This window comes from Bos indicus, chromosome 12, assembly GCF_029378745.1.
Source record: "Bos indicus isolate NIAB-ARS_2022 breed Sahiwal x Tharparkar chromosome 12, NIAB-ARS_B.indTharparkar_mat_pri_1.0, whole genome shotgun sequence".
Classification (NCBI taxonomy): Eukaryota; Metazoa; Chordata; class Mammalia; order Artiodactyla; family Bovidae; genus Bos; species Bos indicus.
The window spans coordinates 14,917,231-14,936,046 of record NC_091771.1 but is presented as its reverse complement, the minus strand read 5'-3'; the positions used below and the strand labels follow the sequence as shown (position 1 = coordinate 14,936,046).

Genomic DNA, 18,816 nt, shown 5'->3' with positions numbered 1-18,816 from the left:
GGGAGAGAGAGACAGAGAGGAGAGAGAGGAGAGGAGACAGACAGACAGGGAGGAAGGGAGAGAGAGAGACGGGGGTGGGGGGGTGGGGGGGAGGAGACAGACAGACAGACAGACAGAGACAGGGAGGAAGGGAGAGAGAGACAGAGAGGAGACTGAGGAGAGGGAGGAAAGGAGACAGACAGAGACAGAGGGAAGGAGGGAGAGACTTGTTAGTTCATCAGCCCCACAGTTTTAGAGTCTGCACAGAATATCCTATAAAGAAAGAAAAGAAAGAAAGTGAATTCGCTCAGTCGTGTCTGACTCTCTGCAACCCCATGGACTGTAGCCCAGCTGGCTCCTCCATCCATCCATGGGATTTTCCAGGCAAGAGTACTGGAGTGGGTTGCCATTTCCTTCTCCAGGGGATCTTCCTGGCCCAGGAATTGAACCTGGGTCTTCAGCATTGTAGGCAAACGCTTTTACCATCTGAGCCACCAGGGAAGTCCTCAAATATCCTGTATGAACTCATCAACTGTGCTACTTAATCAAAAGAATAGTGGAATTCTAATGATGGCCATGACTCTTCCTACCATTCTCTGTTAGCTAAGAACATCAAAACTGTCACTGGTTATTTCTACTCAGGGCTAGAAACGCAAATCTTATGTTTTAAGATGACAAAACTGCTCTCCATTCTCTCCCGCTAGTGGATGTAAATGAGCCGAGTCTCAATTTCCCCATCAGGCAATTAATATCTCTATCTCACAGCACATCGTTTAAAAAGCAGGATGCACGTATAGGATACTTCTGCCATTCTCCTCGCGCGTGAAGAGGTTGGCACAGACCATTTTCCCATTTCTGTTGGGAAATATAAGCCAATAAATTTGCTGCCTGACAAAGCCGTGTGCCCATCACCTTCTGTGGCAGGGGCAGAGATGACCCAACAGGCTGGCGTCTGATCAATTTTTTCCATTTATGTGAGTAGGGGAAATGACTCGTAGCTAAGAAACCTGACCCGTCCCAGATGTAAGACAGGCTGGCTTGCCTGGGCTACTTAAACCAGACCGGACTCTGCTGACGGGGAGCACAATGACCCAGGTAGAATCCGTACCTATCATGTGTCCTCGGGCAGGTCAAGCCCCTCCACAGAGCCTGGGGTCCATTCTCCTCTTCAAGCTTGGCCGCCCGGGTGCAATTTGAGGTCCCCTCAGTGACAGTTACCAACATTCATTGCGGAAAACAGACTCGGATCTGTCCCCTCCTTCTCCCACTGGCATCATTGGCCGAAAATTGATCTTCAGGATTCCCGAAGCTGTGGTCAGCGCCCTCAGCACTAAGGGTGGGGCTGCCAGGCACCAGGGGCTTCAGGGACACATCTGAAAACCCGTGGTGTTTTCCTAGTAGCTGTATTCAGACAAAAGGTGGCCACTCCATTCTGGAAAAGCTGGGAGGAGGGGCGTCTGAGAGACAGCACACTTCCTGCAACCTTCTTCAAGAGTACATCTTGGAGACTTTCCTGACAGTCCAGTGGTTAAGACTCTGCAGTGCCAACAGAGGGGTGCAGGTTTGATCCCTGGTGGGAGAACTAATATTCCCACATGCCATGGGCCAGAGCCAAGAGATTAAAACAAATGAACAAACGCAAAGACTAGAGCTTGAAGCGACGCTGCATCCTGAGACCAGAGCCTCTGAATCGAGGGACAGGCCTTCCTCCTAACACTCCTGTTTGCACATCTGCCTTTAAGGAGCAGCTTTTCCAGGCCAGGAATTTGATTTTACGGTTGTCAGCAGTGGTCCTGGAGTGGAATGTGGAGGGGGAGGGAGGCTGGTGGGTGACAGCGAACATGCTTGACTTCCCCCTTTGAACGGTGCAGCCTGGCCATTTCCTGTTCCATCTTCATGTGGCTACAGGATGGCGATGTTTGGGAATGTTCATTTTTTTTTTTCTTTGCCCAAACTGTGCAGCATGTGAGATCTAAGTTCCCCAACCAGGGATCAAGCCCGCGCCCCCCTGCACTGGAAGTGCAGAGTCTTAACCACTGCACCACTAGGGAAGTCCCCTTGGGACGTACCGTTACCTCTCAGCGGTGTTTACATCCTGGATTGGAGCCTCACCAGGGCACGTGCAAGTGATGGGTGATATGCGTAGGACCAGGAGCCTCCAAACCAGAAGCAAGAAGAAAAGAGGGAGGGTCATTTATTATGCGATTAAGCAAAAAAGCCAAATAAAAATATTGTGACCTGTATCCCAAAGTGTGTGTCAGTAAAAACAGAACATGGTTGACTCAACCAGGAAGCCATGCCATGGGTACCCACTGTCATCCTCAACGATGGAGCTCGTGCTGAACGCTGGCAGACGCAGGGGTTCTTTCTCCCAACCCCAGAAGCTCTCCTGAAACTTTGCTCACAAGACTAGTTTAGCACTTCCACTGCAATATCACCAGGTCCGAGACTGGAAGCCCACTGAGGGCAGGAGCCATGCTTTTTTATTTTTATTTTAAAAAATTTTTGGCTGCCCAGAGTCTTTGTCACAGTTTGCAGTACACAGGCTTTACAGTGTGTGGACTCAATAGTTGGGGCACACGCTTAGTTGCCCACAGCACGTGGGATCTTAGAACTTGAACCACTATACTGGAAGGCAGAGTCTCAACCACTGGACCACCAGAGAAGTCCCCCAAGCCACATTCTTGTTATCTGTTTCCTCAGTTTTGAGGACACAGTGTAAACAACCCAGGCACGTTGCAAGTTAAATTAATGACTCTTTGAAGCAGCATCCCAGAAACAAGAATTCCGACAGGTCAAGTCGTCTGAGAATGAGCCCCAAAGGTGAAATTTGGCCTGAGCTTTGAAGAAGAATCAAGGGAGAGAGGGCTGAGGAAGGAGTGGTACTCAAAGCCCCCTCCCCACTTACCCCACCCAGACCTGAGCATGAGGGGCCTGGCAGAAGTGGAAGTGAAGACGCATGGACACATGAGAGGTGAGTTCAGGGCTGGTTGCCACATGGGAGGAAAAGCAAAGGATCATGGTAAAGGAAAGAGGAACTCACCCCAGTATTCTTGCCTGGAGAATCCCATGGACAGAGGAGCCTGGTGGGCTAAGGTCTGTGGGGTCACAAAGAGTCAGACATGAGTGAATGCCTGAGCACACGCAACTGGAAAGTGGATCAGAGTCTTGGATCCGAAGAGTTTTGAAAAACTGTTAACACCTTTTTACTTGATTCTTATCATTTTCTTTCTCCCACCAGTGATTGTGTGAGCTTGGGGTTGAGATAGGTGAAGTGGCTGTGTGCTTGAATCCCCCAGGAGACTGCGAAGACGAGATGATCCTCAGGCCCCAAGTTCTGGAGGCAGGAACCGGTGTCCTGACCTGCTCTGGCTACAGGTGGCCCCAAGTGACCACCCCTGCTTCTCTGTTCCTGTGGCTCCAACAAAGGCTCCCTCCAGCTACACCACCTGCCCTCCACCCTGCACCAGCCTCGTCCTGGCTTCAGGGGGCAGGGAGGAGACCGCACAGATTTGTGACTTCAGAACAGGAAGGGGCGCCAGTAGGGGGACAGAGGGATGGAGCTACCCTGACCAGCAGGAGTTGGCTAGATCAGACAGGGGCCCTGGTGAGGCTGCAGCTGAGTGTGGCTGAATCCAGAAGCCAGCAGCCCAGATCAGACCTCTCACATACACATTCACAAAATGCTTTTACTTGGTTTGCAGCATAGACATCCCTTGGTGGTATGCAAGTTCAGCGAATTACTGGGGATCTAGATGCCTCTTTTATTCCAGTTAATCAGATTATCTTGACTGATTAAATAGGATTTGTTAATAACATTCATGTATGAGCCATGGAGAGCTTTATTAATAAGTCATTATGTTGGGGACTTTAAATACCTGGCCTTCAAAAGCAATTCCAAGTTGTTTATGTCTCTCGGACTTCTGGACTGTCTAAGAAAATGGCTTATGCCTGGTGTATTACATTCCTGCAACACTCAAAGACCTCACTGAAAAAAAAAAAACAGGGCTACGTCCCAAGCCTTGACAAAGCAAACTACTGCTCTGAAAGGTATGTTCTTCAGTTTTTCTTTGTGTGTTTTTTTTTTTTTCCTGATCTTTCTTTAGAAGACTTGTCATCTTGAGTGGTTCTTGGTGAAGAAATGTATAACAATACAAAACAGGCTCCTCTGGGTGATGATGGATACATGCGGTCTGTTCTTCTCATGTTAGAGACAGGATCCCATAAATTGCTTGCCTACTATGCTCCCTCATGGAGGGAGGAAGTGAGTTAAGGAGCTGAGTGAGCAAGTGTTGGAGTCCAGAGGCCTCAACTTTCTTAGTTTAATTATCTCTGTAATTAACTCCACGATTGATGACAGCAAGTGAGCCGGGCTGTGACGATCGAATGGAGGCTTGGAGTCAGGAGGGGTTGAAGTCCTGGCTTTTCCAGGTGGTAAACCTGGCCCAGTTGGTGATTCGGTGCCTCGGTTCCCTCATCTATCCCCACCTGTGTGTTTTAGGATTAAATGAGTTATCACATGTAAAGTGTTTAGGACAGGGCCTGGCACGTTTTGGGATCTCATTGCACGGCGGCTTCTGTAATGTCCAGCTGGTTGCTGTTACTGCTCTGATGGACAGAGCTGCAGGCGGGCACCTATACTGAGAGCTTCCCCGCCTCTTCAACAGATTCATTATGTGGAGAATGAAGGACACGGAAACCATAGCGGGGCGCACAGGATATCAGGCAGGTGTCACCTACTCACGGGCTCTCAAAAGCCAAGCAGGCCACTTCCGCTCTGAGAGAAGTGGAGGCTCTGACAAGGCACATGGGAGCCCCAGGCATTGGAGAGGGCAGATCTGTCTAAAGGCATTCAAGGGCAATGTTAAAGACACTCTGTAGGGGACTTCCAGGGGTCCAGTGGTTAAGACTCTGCCCTCCCAGTACAGGGGCCTGGGTTCTATCACTGATCGGGGAACTAGATCCCACCTACTGCAACTAAAGATTCCACGTGCCACGGCTAAGACCTGGCGCAGCCAAATAAATAAATATTTGTAAAAATCATGAAAAAACAAAAGCAGCAACAACAAAAAACACTCTGTGGGCTGTATAGCCCTTCACACTATATCCTGCCCAGAGCTGATGTAATTACAGTTGCCTCTCTGAATCCAGGAATATGGACTCGTGTATATGGAGGGCTGAATATATTCATTGTACGATACCATGTGATGCTACAAAGGACTTGAACATCAGTGAATTTTCATATCTGAGGAGATCCTGGGGCCAATCCCCTATGGATCCCAAGGGATGACTGTACTGAGTTTTGAAGTGAAAAGGCAGGTAGGATGGGTTAAAACCATCCTCAGAGAAGAACTGAGGAAACTATATTATGGCCAAAATAAAGGTGGAAACTCCTATCCTTTGGACCTGGGGTGGTCTATCCAGTCCCCCGGGGGTTCAGTTCAGTCGTTCAGTCGTGTCCGACTCTTTGCGACCCCATGAACTGCAGCACGCCAGGCCTCCCTGTCCATCACCAACTCCCGGAGTCTACCCAAACCCATGTCCATCGAGTCGCTGATGCCATCCAACCACCTCATCTCCTGTTGTCTCCTTCTCCTCCTGCCCTCAATCTTTCCCAGAATTAGGGTCTTTTCAAATGAGTCAGCTGTTTGCATCAGGTGGCCAAAGTATTGGAGTTTCAGCTTCAACATCAGTCCTTCCAATGAACACTCTGGGTTGATCTCCTTTAGGATGGACTGGTTGGATTTCCTTGCAGTCCAAGGGACTCTCAAGAGTCTTCTCCAACATCACAGTTCAAAAGCACCAATTCTTCTGCGCTCAGCTTTCTTTATAGTCCAACTCTCACATCCATACATGACCACTGGAAAAACCATAGCCTTGACTAGACGGACCTTTTTTGGCAAAGTAATGTCTCTGCTTTTGAATATGCTATCTAGGTTGGTCATAACTTTCCTTCCAAGGAACAAGCGTGTTTCAATTTCATGGCTGCAATCACCATCTGCAGTGAGTTTGGAGCCCAGAAAAATAAAGTTTGCCACTGTTTCCACTGTTTCCGCATCTATTTCCCATGAATTGATGGGACCAGGTGCCATGATCTTCATTTCCTGAATGTTGAGCTTTAAGCCAAGTTTTTCACTCTCCTCTTTCACTTTCATCAAGAGGCTCTTTAGTTCTTTTTCACTTTCTACCATAAGGGTGGTGTCATCTGCATATCTGAGGTTACTGATATTTCTCCCAGCAATCTTGATTCCAGCTTGTGCTTCTTCCAGCCCAGCGTTTCTCATGATGTGCTCTGCATAGAAGTTAAATAAGCAGGGTGACAATGTACAGCCTTGACGTACTCCTTTTCCTATTTGGAACCAGTCTGTTGTTCCACGTCCAGTTCTAATTGTTGCTTCCTGACCTGCATACAAATTTCTCAAGAGGCAGGTCAGGTGGTCTGGTATGCCCATGTCTTTCAGAATTTTCCACAGTTTATTGTGATCCACACAGTCAAAGGCTTTGGCATAGTCAATACAGCAGAAATAGATGTTTTTCTGGAACTCTCTTGCTTTTTCAATGATCCAATGGATGTTGGCAATTTGATCTCTGATTCCTCTGCCTTTTCTAAAACCAACTTGAACATCTGAAAGTTCATGGTTCACGTATTGCTGAAGCCTGGTTTGGAGAATTTTGAGCATTGCTTTACTAGCGTGTGAGATGAGTGCAATTGTGCGGTAGTTTGAGCATTCTTTGGCATTGCTTTTCTTTGGGATTGGAATGAAAACTGACCTTTTCCAGTCCTGTGGCCACTGCTGAGTTTTCAAAATTTGCTGGCATACTGAGTGCAGCATTTTCACAGCATCATCTTCCAGGATTTGAAATAGTTCAACTGGAATTCCATCACCTCCACTAGCTTTGTTCGTAGTGATGCTTCCTAAGGCCCACTTGACTTCACATTCCAGGATGTCTGGTTCTAGGTGAGTGATCACACCATCATGATTTTCTGGGTCATGGGGTGGGGGGAACCTGGATGTAGAGCCTGGATAACACTGGGAGCCTCTCCCCATCACCTGATTAGCACCCTTGTTTTATGTGTTTCCTCTTCCTCCGTTTCTTCTTGCCTCACGTTTTATTTCTCTTTATCTTTTCTTCCGAAGTTTGTGTCCTTCCTTCTCCCCACCCAAGGCCTAGCATGGTGCTCAAGGCTGCCTAGGGCCTCTGTGAAGAGTCAGTCATTCTGAACTGGGGGAGGAGGCAATGTGGGTTCATGAATGTTCTAATGGGCCACTCTAATAGCAGAATATTAGTATCTTAAAATATTAATTCTGGGAAGAGGCATTAGCAAAGCAAGGAGGGCTGAGTAGCAAAATATGAAAGCTCAAAGAAGAGTTGAAGAAAAGTATAAAACCAGAATGCCAATGAACTTAATTTCTGTTTCTTCTCAGCAGACACCAGAAACTACTCAGAGACATAAACTCATTTTCTGTGCTATAAATAATACACAAAAAGAAATCATTTCTTGGTCTTAGCTAGTAATCCACTGTATTTGGTTAAGTCATCCCCAGCCCTTATAATCTGCTAAATTTCTCAAAGTAAACCATAAAATAGTCTTTGGATGAGTTACATTAGCTACAAACATCAGCAAGAACCACACCCTGATCATCACATGGGAGAAATGGATCCCGACTAGCTGAAGAACAAGAAGTTAAAGGGAATAAACCAGCCTCCCAACAAAGGAAAGAAAGCAAATAGCCCAACAAGAAAAATAAGAAATACGAGACACATGACTGTGAATGAGACTGAGGTGGTGAGGAATCGTGCGGAAAATATGGCTGGCTGGCCCATTTTAAGTATAATGTGAGAAATACAGTCTATGGGTGTCACATTGTGAATATGACCCCCGGATGTAAGTTTAGTGTCAGGATGCTGTCCAAGTGCATGCTCAGTCGTGTCTGACTCTTTGAAACCCCATGGACTGCAGCCTGCCAGGCTCCTCTGTCCATGGGATTTTCCAGGGAGGAATGCTGGAGTGGGGTGCCATTTCCTTCTCCAGGGGATCTTCCCGACCCAGGGATCAAACCTGAGTCTCTTGCGTCTCTTGCATTGCAGGTGAATTCTTTACCACTGAGCCATCTGGGAAGCCCAGTGTCAAGATGACTGGAACTCAGAATCTGATTCTCTTTGTACCTCTTTAGTCTTAGATGTGCTAATTCACCTTCCTGTGCATTAGTTCCCTCATTTGGAAAATGAGTATGATAGCATCATGAAGATCACATGAGTTAATGTAAGTGAGTTACCTAGACCAATACTCGGACAGAAGCAAATCTGAAAGTGGTAGCTGTTTTATTGGTTGGGGCCGATAAAATCACCTACCATAATAAAGTTTTCTCCAAAAAAAAAAAAATAATAAAGTTTTCTCCAAATCTAATTAACTACGTGAGGCGTTCCCTCTTCCTCCGTGATTTGGTCGCATTCTGCTTCACTCTTTAGAAGAAAGAGCTAAGCGTGGAGCATCTTTCTTCACACTCTTACCCTCCTCTCAGTTTATTGCCCTTTGAATTTTGGTATAATAGTTGTTCTATTGCAATTTCTCTTCCTTAAAAGTACCCTCTGCTTCTAGAAATACATGTATCTCTGTTTCTCCCTTTGAGATTCCAATACAATGACTTTTTTTTAAACTGAAGGAGAACTGCTTTACAATGTTGTGTTGGTTTCTGTCATACAACAACATGAATCAGCCGTAAATATACACGTATCCTCTCCCTCCTGAACCTCCCTCTTACCCGCCACCCCACCCCAGCCCTCTAGGTTGTCACAGAGCCCTGGGTTGAGCTCTCTGTGTTATACGGCAACTTCCCACTAGCTATGTTATATATTATAGTGTATATATGTCAATGCTACTCTCTCCATTAGCCCCTTCCGCTCCTTCCCCAGCTGTGTCCACAAGTCTGGTCTCTATGTCTGCATCTCTATTCCTGCCCCGCAAACAGGTTCATCAGTATCATTATTCTAGATTACATCTATACATGTTAATATATATTCGTTTTTCTCTTTCTGACTTACTTCACTCTGTATAATGGGCTCTAGGTTCATCTACCTCACTAGAGCTGACTCAAATTTGTTCCTTTTTATGGCTGAGTAATATTCTATTATATATATGTGCCACAGCTTCTTTATCCATCCATCTGAATGACATATGTATTTCTATATGACATAACTCCAACAGAAATGAAAAGATGACAGCAACAGATTTTGGAAGGTGGTAAGCACTTGGACGAATGTTGGCTAACTTGGCTGACCCGAAGTGTCAGAGTCCTAGGCCAACGGTGGGGAGAACAGAAAAGCAGCCCAGTTTTTTAGAGGACAGTCAAAGGCTCAGGAATTCATTATACAGGTATTTAGGGGACTGGATTTGAAGGTGAGGCTAGAAACATGAATATTGATGAAAAGTTCATTTGAGAGGTAATTTGATTCCTAAACATCTTCTCTTGCCTGTGTAGCCTAGGGACTATTCTTTACCCATTCCTGAAGAAGATGAGTGTTATTCTCTTAAGACAATAAGGCGGGGGGAAATGTCAGGCACAGCTGAGAGTGGGGATCCTCCAGAAAAGGGGACTGGCTCCCAGCTCTTTTTCCTCACTAAGCTTCCAGAATATTGACAGCCAGGCAGGAGAGCAGATAATCCTTTTCTGGGAATTTGAGGTCGCTAAGAGTCTTTGGAAGGAATGATGCTAAAGCTGAAACTCCAGTACTTTGGCCACCTCGTGCGAACAGTTGACTCATTGGAAAAGACTCTGATGCTGGGAGGGATTGGGGGCAGGAGGAGAAGGGGATGACAGAGGATGAGACGGCTGGATGGCATCACTGACTCGATGGACGTGAGTCTGAGTGAACTCCGGGAGTTGGTGATGGACAGGGAGGCCTGGTGAGCTGAGATTCATGGGGTTGCAAAGAGTCGGACATGACTGAGCGACTGAACTGAACTGAACTGAAGAGTCGAACACGACTGAGTGACTTCACTTCACTTCACTTCACTTCAAGAGAAAAGACCTAAAGATACTAATATCAGAGTTTTCCTAAGTTGATGTCCCAGTCAGATCTTCTTACACTGAAGCTCAAATCAAATAAGCCCCATCCATGTGCTCAGAGCTTATAAACAGAGCTGAAAGCTTTGTTCTTAAATATGAGCAGACAACCACCGATTACTAGACAATTGAGATAAGCATTTAAAAATAAAGATGGAGACCAAAATAAACAAATAACAATAATAATAATAATAATAACTTGGAGAGATAGAGATCATGTGAGAAAACACTTAATATTCTCAGAGAAAACATCCATGAAACAAGAAGCGGATGCTGTAAAAGATCAAAGAAATAAAAGAGAGCTTTTGAAAATTAAAACCACTATTGCTGAAATGGAAAACTCACTAGAGGGGTTGGAAGATAAAGTTGCAAAATATCTCAGAAAGTAGGCCACCAAGGTGGGAGAGAGGGAAAAGAGAGAAAAGATATGGCTAGAAAAATAGAGGGAATGAAATCATCATTAAATGAAGAAAATTTCATAGAATGGCATGCCTAGGACAACGGGTGAAAATAATCCCACCTTAAGGTACATCATCACTGGGACTTCCCTGGTGGTCCAGTGGTTAAGAATCTACCTTCCAATGCAGAGGACGCAGGTTTGACCCCTGGTCAAGGATCTACTATAAGATTCCACATACCGAGGGGCAACTAGGCCCCTGTGCCACAACTGCTGAGCTGGTGAGCCCCAGGGAAGACCCAGTGCAGCACCCCACACCAAAAGTTCATCATCCTTAGTTTTCAGACTACTTCAAGGGAAGAGACCATAGGCCTCCGGAGAGGAAAACCAAGCTACAAAGGACTGGACATCTGAATGGCTGTTTTTCTCCATAAGAATTCTGAAATATAATAATGGATTGATGCCATCAAGATTCTGAGGTACAGTTGCATCTAGAAGAGGACTCTATATATCTAGTCAAATCCCAACCGAGAGGGTAGCATAAAAACATTTTCCGGCTCATGAAATGTTTAATTTCCAAGCGCTCTTTGTTGAAAATCTCCTGGCAGAGTTAAGACAAAGGGCATGGGAACAGGAGATCTCAGTGATCTCCCTCAGCTTCTGGATGAGGGAGAGGAATCTTTGTGAGGCATAAGGAAAACCAGATGGATTGGAGCAGTCGAGGTTTCCAGGAGAGGACTTTCAGATGACAATGACACAAGAGTTGATAACATCTGAATGTCTTGATTCAGACAGCTGAATGTCTGTAGATAATTCTTGACTACATTGGTGGACAGGTTCAGATTGACTCAATAGCAATACCGACAAAACCAAGCAAAGGAAATAATGATGAACACTTGGTCAAACATAGTGCAGAAAATAATCAGAGAATAATATTATTATCCTTATGCAATCACTGATTACTGATCTAACCAAAGTTACACATGCACACATAGACTGACAGATAATATATTGAGAGGATATATGAGCGAATATTTTTTACATCTTTTTAAAATTGAAGTATAGTTGATGTGCAATGTTCTGTTAATTTCTGTTGTACATCAAAGTGATTCAGTTATGTATGTATATATAGCTTTGCTGTACATCAAACTGATTCAGTTATATCTATATATGTATTATATATAACTTTGATGTACAGCAGAAATTAACAGAACATTGCAAATCAACTATGCTTCAATTTTTAAAAGATGTAAAAAAATTCACTCTCTCTCTTTCTCTCTCTCTCTCTATATATATATATACATTCTTTTTAACAATATTCTTTTCTGTTACGATTTATCATAGAATATTGAATAGAATTCCTTGTGCTATACAGTAGGACCTTGTGGTTTATCCATTCTGTGTATAATAGGTTTGCATCTGCTAACCCCAACTCCAGTATTCATGCCTGAAAATCCCCTGGACAGAGAAGCCTGGCAGGCTACAGTCCATGGGGTCGCAAGAGTGGGACACAACTGAGCGACTAAACCACCACCACCAACCCCAAACACCCGTTCCATCCCTCCGCCAGGCCCCTCCCCCTTGGCAACCGCAAGCCTGTTAGATGTACCAGTGTATTGATGGAGTATAAGTGAGCTGAATTCTCACCTTTCATAGTGGAAAGACAGTGTATAATGTTTTCATCTAGGAAAAAAGTAATCTCAATAATTGGGCTGAATAAAAAGCTAGAAAAATATTAGACACATAATTAGAGAAATAAACTATTAGGGATATGATGATGGCCGGAGAAGGCAATGGCACCCCACTCCAGTACTTTTGCCTAGAAAATCCCGTGGACTGAGGAGCCTCCATGGACTAGGACCCCTCTAGTTCATGGGGTCACTAGAGTCGGACACGACTGAGCGACTTCACTTTCACTTTTCACTTTCATGCATTGGAGAAGGAAATGGCAACCCATTCCAGTGTTCTTGCCTGGAGAATCCCAGGGACGGGGGAGCCTGGTAGGCTGCCGTCTATGGGGTCACACAGAGTCGGACACGGCTGAAGTGACTTAGCCTAGCCTAGCCTATGATGATGGCAAGAGAATCAGCTAAAAAAGTGAGAAAGTAGTTGCCTCTGCAAGGAAAAGAAGTGAGAGGGGATGGGTGTGACTGCTGTTTCTGCAGTAAGCCTTGTAAAAGGATTCCACTCTTTAAACGTGTGTGTGCTCAGCTCGGATAGAAAGAAACAAACAAAAGAAACAAACAAAAAGTCACAGATGTGACTCTCACATCCCCAACCGTTTTATCTTTGACAATTTAATCCGCATGTATTGCCGCAATTTTACATATTACTCACTGGAAATAATGCATTGTTTCTGGTCTGTGTAACTGTGCCTTTCCTAACTGCATCACCTTCCTCAAGGAATTTACTTTTGGATATGTTGGAAATTCAGTTTGAAATTTGTGTTTCAAATTATGTTTTGGTTGTTCCTCTTGAATCTCCCCATTAGCATCAGCAGATAGTCTATTTTTTTCTGGTTGGTTTTTCAGAAAAGAGCCCATCTCTAGTCTGTCCTCTACAAGTTTCTTTAGCAAATAACTTTAAGGTTTGATGTCTTTGGGTCTGCGGGAGGCATGTTTGTTCCTTTTCTCTTGTATCCACATTAGTGCTATTTTTTGGTGGTGAAATGACTGATAAATACATAAAATCAAAAGAGGAACTTGAAGATTGCCTAAGATTAGAAGTATGTGCTTATGTTAGTGATAGGAATTACACTTCTAGGATGGTTCTAAGAACAATCAGAGATGAAGTTAAAGATGTTCCTATAAAGATATCCATCAAAGCCTTATTTATGACAGAAAAACATTGTAATGTACTTAACATCTAACTCGAGGGGATTATAGTACATGCAAAGGACTGAGCTGAATGTAGCCATTAGGAAACATGCTAAGGAGACTATCTATTGTTATGGAAATATAATCTGTTGCTAAATGAAATAAATAGACCAGTAGACCAAAAGACCTTGTGTAGCAGTGCTTAGTTTTTGTAAAAAATTTTCTATCTACGGTAAATGTAAAAGAAAGGAAAGTCATATATTAAAATACTTACAGTGGTTCTTGCTGGCAAATGAGACCTTAAGTGACATTTCCTTTGTTGTGTTGCTCCCCAAGCTTTCTCCATGGAGCATGAATACATCTCGTAGTTAGGGGGAAAGTGCAGTTTAAAAACAAAGTCAAATGAAACATAGAGCCAGCTTTATTTTTCTTGCCACTGGGAAGAATTGGCTTTGCTGGCATTAAGATGATGGGAGGAAAGAGAGTAGAAATCCTTTTGATCGATGCTATCTTTTGCATGGCTTTGGATTTGGAAGGTTGACATATTCGGGGCAGGTTGTATTATTTGTTCTGGCAGTGTGAGTAGACTTGTTTCTTACCTTACCCTGGATTCTTCGGATTACTGCCATTTTAAAGTAGTTTATAACAGTATGGCTACTCAAACCATTCTAAGGTATCAGATTTAATAGATTTGCTACTTAACTTAAATCAAAGGCTCTCTAATTGGAGAGTTGAGTAACCTGCCAGTTCCTAGGCAATTAGAAGATTAGACTCCCTATATGTTTTTCCTCTACTTGCTTAGACAAGAGGCTTTTTGTTACCATATAAATCTTTAATGCTAGGCTTGAAGCAGTGATTACAAGGATACTGAAATTTAGTAAAATGCTCACATTAGGCCATGGAGGGCAGGGTGCAGAAATGGGATCTATAATAGCAGTTGAAATGGTGCCATTAGAAGTGGATTTGAAATGACTGGTAACACCTGTAGAACTGCTTAGGCGATGCCCATGCCCTGAGTTGGCTGGAGAACAGTCCAGGGTGGCAGGCAGGCAGGCAGGCAGGAAACTGATGGTGCCCTCCACTGTTATCCCAGTCCCCAATTTTAGACAGATAACCCAGTGAGGTAGAGGATGGTAGCTGGATTTTAGAGCTAAGCCATCTGAGCCCATAAAAACAACCCCCCTTGAAACACAAGGCCATGTCTGTTCACCAAGCATCTGTGGAGACACCTATGGAATGATATTAAATCAGTTGAGAACCTCGTGGGACAGTGGTATATCTGAAAGTTTAAAACAATCCCAAGAGTGATTTTCCACCCACAATCTCATTGAAAGAGTTGCGTTTGTGAGGCTTTGGGAGAGGCACTACGCCACAGATGGGCTCTCCAAGTGTGCAACACGAGGAAGAAGGCATAAAGGTTGGACTGGAAAGTGAACCCACCAAGCCACAGGACAGACGCCAAGAAGTATTACATTGTGAAGGGACATCCCTGGTGATCCAGTGCCTCAGACTCCATGCTCCCAACGCAGGGGGCCTGGGCTCGATCCCTGGTCAGGGACCTAGATCCCACATGCCACAAGAAATTCTGCAAGCCGCAACTAAGACTGGGTAGCAGCCAAATAAATAAATAAAATGGTTTTTTAAAAAAGCTACATCTTGTGGCTACCAAGAGGATAAGTGCTTTCACAGGGTGGTGAGTGAAAGAGCAACCACTCACAGTAGAACGAAAAGGAAGTGCTAAATTCTTGGGAAATTTCTGGATATCTGTAGTGTTTCTGATTGGATTCACCTGACTCTCTCAGTATCTTCTGATTCTTGGAAAGATTAGAGGCAAAAAGAGAAGAGGGCGGCAGAGGATGAGATGGTGGGATGGCACCATCCACTCAATGGACATGAGTTTGAGCAAACTCTGGGAGATGGTGAAGGACAGGGAAGCTTGGTGTGCTGCAGCCCATGGGGTCGTAAAGAGTTGGACATGACTTAGCGACTGAACAACAACAACAATTAGTATTGTAATTGTAATTTAGCACTAAACAGCGCTAAACTGCTTTTTATTTTTCACACCATGTAAAACATCATCTACATTGTCTGTGAATGTTTTTTCTTTTGCTATCTAGATTCCAGATCTCTGATCTTGGTGCTCCAAATCCATGAATGGGCATCATAAGATTCAAGAATTCCCTGGAAATTCACTGTCAGATTGTGTATTCATGGATGTGACTCTCAGAGGGACCCCTAACTCAAAAAGTACAAGAGCCACTGGCCACTCTGGGTTCTCTGCTTCATGAGGGGAAGAATCTCATCTTTAGTTTGCTTTGTGCTAATATTTAATGTCCGTTTGTTGAAAACTGACCCAGCACCATGCTTGCTGCTTTTGTATGTACTCTTTCATTTAATCCCCACCCAACCTAAGGAGAGTTCACTAGTGCTTAGCCATGCCCGACTCTTTGTGACCCCATGGACTGTGGCCCTCCAGGCTGCTCTGTCCCTGGGATTCTCTGGGCAAGAATACTGGAGTGGGTTGCCATGTTCTCCTCCAGGGGATCTTCCTGACCCAGGGATTGAACCCTAGTCTCATGTCTCCTGCATCGGCAGGCAGATTCTTTACCCACTAGTGCCACCTGGGAAGCCCTAATATCATCTTCATTTGATACCAAATGAAAATACCAAAGTCACAGTGGTGAAGTGACTCATCAAGGAACTCACCACTAACACATGTCAGAGCTGTGTGGTATGGTTGGACCTCCCTCTCCCCTGGAAAGCAAGACCTGGTCTTCCTCAGAACTCAGTACAGAGAGTGATGTATGACCCAAGGCTCTCTACACCATCAGTGATCAACATGCATTAATTACCTGATGGGCAGCACGTGACATTGGATATTGAATATAAGTGATGGTAATATATCCATAAAAAGATTCAATCTCTGTAGGCTTTATGAAACGTCAAACCCTAAATGGTCTTCCCCACCCAGCCTTTGTTGTTGTTCAGATGCTAAGTCTTGTCTGACTTCGACACAATGGACTGTAGCACACCAGGCTTCCCTGTCCTTCACTATCTCCCAGAGTTTTCTCAAACTCACATCCGTTGCATCCGTGATGCTGTCTAACCATCTCATCCTCTGTCGTCCCCTTCTCCTCCTGCTCTCAATTCTTCCCAGCATCAGGGTCTTTTCCAAGGAGTTGGCCCTTGCTATCAGGTGGCCAAAAGCATTAGAGCTTTGGTTTCAGTATTAGTCCTTCTAATGCTCTCCTTCATATTGTAAGGATCCCTAAGAGGACTGTAATTAGAAAAGACGACTTGTGGGACTTCCTTGGTGGTCCAGTAGTTAATAATCAGGTTTGATCTCTGGTCCAGGAATCAAAATCCTACATGACTCAGGGCAACTAAGCTCAAACCCTAGAGTCCGTGTGCTGCAACTGGAGAAAGCCTGTGTGAAGCAACAAAGAGCCCATATGCTGCAATGAAGACCCAGCATAGCCAAAAAAAAAGGCAACTTGTCATATCATTCAGGCTTAGAAAGGAAGACATTCCAACACAAGCTGCAACCCGGATAAATCTTGAGGACATTAGGGTAAGTGAAATACACCAGTCACAAAAAGACAAATACTGTATGATTCGCTTATATGAGGTATCTAGAGTAATCAAACTGATAGAGATAGAAAAGTAAAATGTTGGTTTTCAAGGGGCTGGGGGAGGCAGAGATGGGAAGTTATTATTTAATAGGTATAGAGTTTCATCACTTTGCCAACAATGGTCTGTATAATCAACGTTATGGTTTTTCTAGTAGTCCTGTGCAGATGTGAGAGTTGGACCATAAAGAAGGCTGAGCACCGAAGAAATGATGCTTTTGAATTGTACTGCTGGAGAAGACTCTTCAGAGTCCTTTGGACAGTAAGGAGATCAAAACAGTCAATCCTAAAGGAAATCAACCTTGAATATTCACTGGAAGGACTGATTCTGAAACTGAAGCTCTAATATTTTGGCCCACCTGATGTGAAGGGCCAACTCATTGGAAAAGACTCTAATGCTGGAAAAGATTGAGGGCAAGAGAAGGGGATGACAGAGATGAGATGGTTGGATGGCATCACCAGCTTGATTGACAAGAGTTTGAGCAAGCTCCAGGAGTTGGCGATGGACAGGGAAGCCTGGTGTGCTGCAGTCCATGGGGTCACAGAGAGCTGTACATGACTTAGAGACTGAACAACAACAAATAGAGTTTCAGTTTTGCAAGATGAAAAGAGTTCTGGAGATTGGCTGCACGACAGTGTGAAAGTGTTAAACACAACTGAACGATGCATACACTTAGAATGGTCAAGATGGTAACTTTATATGTATTTTACCACAATTAGAAATAAAAAGGGAAATATAAAAAATATATTTAAAAAGACAGCTCGTGAGCTCACTTGGAGTGAAGGTCTGTGGATTCATGGTTCTGATCGTGCTGATTATTCACCCCGTTCAAGGAGAGTGGAAACAGTAATTCCCTGGGAGACATGGGCGTGATTGTGAGGCCCACGTGGATAACCCACCCACACGCCAGCTCCTGGGTCTGTGCTTACAGCCTCAGAAGTTATAATAGCTTCCAGTGTCCTTGTCTTCAGGTTTGCAGTTCATCTGAACAGAATGAGGAACTGTGCTGTGTTCAGTTGGTCAATTGTGTCCGACTCTTTGCAGCCCCACAGACTGTAGCCCGCCAGGCTCCTCTGTCCATGGGATTCTCCAGGCAAGAATACAGGAGTGGGGTGCCACGCTCTCTTCCAGGGGATCTTCCTGACCCAGGGATCGAACCTGTATCTTTTGTATCTCCTGCATTGGCAGGTGAATTCTTTACCATTAGCGCCACCTGAATTCCTGTCTCAAACTCTGTTAAAAGTTCTACTCTTTTCCCTCTAACAACTTACAAAGCAAAAGCAGTGTCTTTCTCCTAGCACAGGCTCCAAGAGCAGGCACCAAGAGAAATCCTGCCAGGTCCCCTCACTTCCTACACCAAGGACACTTGCTCCTAGAACCCAGAAATCCTCTCCAGAAGTCATCTGACCCCCTGGCAGGCCAGGGCCCCTGGGCCACCTCAACCCAGAGAGGAGCAAGGTCATCAAAATGAATTGCTGATTCTCAGGATTTAAAGCCGACGGTGACCGGAGCCCCGTGGGCAGGGCCACTCTGAATGAATTCACAGCTGCGCCTGGCCAGCCCGGGAGCTTGGACGCATCACAGCAGTGAACTGGGGGTGCTCCAACCCAAACAGATTTGTAGCAGTGGCACAGGCATCCAGGACTGCCAGGGCAGCATTTGGGTCTGACAAATGAGGCCTCTGTTGGGACAAAGGGGGCTCTTAGGGCTCAGTCTGTTTTGGCTGCTTTATACGCAACGAGAGCCAGGGGACTTCTTTTGTCCGGACAGGGAAAACAAAAGTGATTTATTTCATCCTGCGCCCGCGCCACGGTCTTTGTGGTCAACTAATGCAGGGATGCTTGGCGGCCAGCGACCCTTACAGACACCGCTTATTGAGGGCCTACTAAGAGCCGGGGACTATTCTGGGTACCAGCACGTGCTGCCT

General features: G+C 44.9%; 1 long non-coding RNA gene and 1 other non-coding gene across 3 annotated transcripts in view; both read right to left on the bottom strand.

Moving 5' to 3' along the window:
* LOC109566686 (uncharacterized) overlaps nt 1–13,602 on the bottom strand; it is a 42,135-nt gene extending 28,533 nt beyond the window's left edge. For both annotated transcript variants that reach the window (XR_011569678.1, XR_011569677.1), the window contains exon 1: nt 13,534–13,602. This is a non-coding gene — a long non-coding RNA (uncharacterized lncRNA). The remainder of the gene's footprint in view (nt 1–13,533) is intronic.
* TRNAC-ACA (transfer RNA cysteine (anticodon ACA)) lies at nt 407–480 on the bottom strand. The gene has a single exon. It is a non-coding gene; the product is annotated as a tRNA-Cys (tRNA).
* Nucleotides 13,603–18,816: the final 5,214 nt, after the last annotated feature.